Raw genomic sequence first — 2,500 nt, 5'->3', positions numbered from 1 at the left:
ATTCAATCAAACGAAAGCTTCCATCCTCGTTCTCGACCTTCTCTTCGGATAATACTCACCCAACTGGATTTTTTTTTTTTTTTTTTTTTTTTTTGGCGAGTTAAGATCGACACCCCACACCCATCCACCCACCCTCCCCATTTCTACGGGTTTGATAAAGGTATATGAATAGTTTTCAGTTGAAGTCGTTCTGGGCTAGCCTATTTTGACCCCCCAACAACCCTCCCCTTCACAAATTAACGGAAGTAAACGTGGTAGATTTCTGATAGGTAATATTGATTCTGGGCCACATTTGTCCTGGGGGTCTTTTCAAGCTAACCTAACCGGCGAAAACGACACCCGTTACGTTCATTACAAAGGGAAGGGGGTGGGGATCTAGCTGGAAGAGGGAGGGGGGATGGAGTGGGTTCTGACTAGTTGAAGTCATTCCACAAATCTACATAAGCCCCGGGATTACTCTGGGTATGCCAGATTTGACCACAGGGTAAAAGCCAGCGAGGGAACGAAGATGTGCTGCACCGATTCCAACAACTGACCTTGGACGAACTGATCATGCACTGTCTCCATCGTTACCTGAGAGTCGTACTTAGCCTGTACTCTGGCGATTCACTGCAGTCATGTGCAGTTTTTGCTGACGTGTGTGTGTGTGTGTGTGTGTGTGTGTGTGTGCGTGCGTGTGTGTGTGTGTTGTGTGTGTGTGTGTGTGTGTGTGTTGTGTGTGTGTGTGTGCGTGCGTGTGTGCGTGCGTGCGTGTTTGTGTGTGTGTGCGTGCGTGCGTGCGTGTGTGCGTGCGTGCGTGTTTGTGTGTGTGTGTGTGTGCGTGCGTGCGTGTGTGTTGTGTGTGTGTGTGTGTGTGTGTGTGCGTGCGTGCGTGCGTGTGTGCGTGCGTGCGTGCGTGTTTGTGTGTGTGTGTGTGCGTGCGTGCGTGCGTGCGTGCGTGCGTGTTTGTGTGTGTGTGCGTGTGTGCGTGCGTGCGTGTTTGTGTGTGTGTGTGTGCGTGTGTGTGTGTTAATTTGCTCTTTTATGTAAGAGTGTGCATGTGTGGAGTTTTGGGGTTGTTTTTTTTTCATTCTTATGTTATTTCAGGCATTTGCCTTGTGCTCTTTTTTTTTTCTTTTTTTTTAATTGAGTACGTTTTCATCCATTCACTTGTTTGTTTTTGTTTAATTCAGTTTGTCAGTGTGTGTCATCATAAGTGACTGAGAACGTTGATGTTTTTTGACTTTTTGCATTCATGATCAGTTGTTTCTCTTGTCAGATTAACGACTTCTCTTTTACCTAGTCTTGCATTAGGTAATTGATACAAAATGCCTACAATCACCACTGGTGTGTGTGACGGGACATTAAACACAAATCAATCCACCTGACAGAAACTTTTGGGACAGAGGCAATCTAAACTGAAGCTGCCAAACACTCGACAACATTGTAGCCTAATCCTCGCCGAGTTGAGAACAAACTCTCAAATGACACATACCTATGGTGGAGAGAGCGATATCACAAACTGTAACTCTTAGCTACGTACTGTGCATACACCTACACGTTTCAAAACATGAAAGCTCTGTGTGTGAGTGAGTGTGGTGTGTGTGTGTATGTGGGAGGGGGCTGTCTGTCTGTCTGTCTGTCTGTCTCTCTCTCTCTCTGTAAAGTTGTGGTGGCCTAGTGGTGAGGTGTCCGCCAAGGAAGCGATAGAATTTGAGCGTACGAGATCGAATCTCACACTGGCCAGAATTTTCTGTACGACAGATCTGACACTGGAGTACATTATTTCGGTGACAAATAAATTATCACAAAAACTAAGCGAAACAGTTCCAGCTGTGTGCTGATTTTCACTGCACGCATCAGGCACACACTGCCGTGTCGACATGTGGAAATATTCATTGCCGTAATCCTTGACCCAGTCAGCTGCATGAACGAACAACCGGAGATCCGCTTCTGGGGTTGGTTTGCATGGGCGAACTTAACAGCGCTAAGTTTACTTATCATCGTTAAGATATTCCTAACTCCACGGTAAACCCCATATACTTAGGAACATTCTTAACTCTAAGCAAACTTAGTGCTGCAAAGATCCGGCCCTTGATCAAACAAACTTTGGCTGCCATCCTTTTCAGTTGGCTCTGTTTGCCGCAGCTTTTGACTTAATGTTTTTGTGTGTGTGTGTATTTCTTATACTCGGTTCTATACCCTTACCCACATGAAACACGTCATCCACCGTCACTGGAAACACACGATATGAATTTTTCCAGTCTTTCCACAGTTGATAAGAGAGAATGAATGAATGAATGAATGAATCTTTATTTTCCAACGGTGAAAACATTAGCACTTTGGCCGACTTACACATCTGCCGTTGATCTAAGAGACACACAAACACTTAGGCATATAAATGTTGTTATACTTAATACATGTATAATGTACAAGTATAGCACAACGTCAAACTGAGAGACACAACATTGCTCACATCTATACGAAACGGAAGCGAGTAACACACACACACACACACACA

This window comes from Babylonia areolata, chromosome 1, assembly GCF_041734735.1.
Source record: "Babylonia areolata isolate BAREFJ2019XMU chromosome 1, ASM4173473v1, whole genome shotgun sequence".
In the NCBI taxonomy this organism is placed as follows: Eukaryota; Metazoa; Mollusca; class Gastropoda; order Neogastropoda; family Buccinidae; genus Babylonia; species Babylonia areolata.
Note: the sequence above shows the minus strand (reverse complement) of the source record.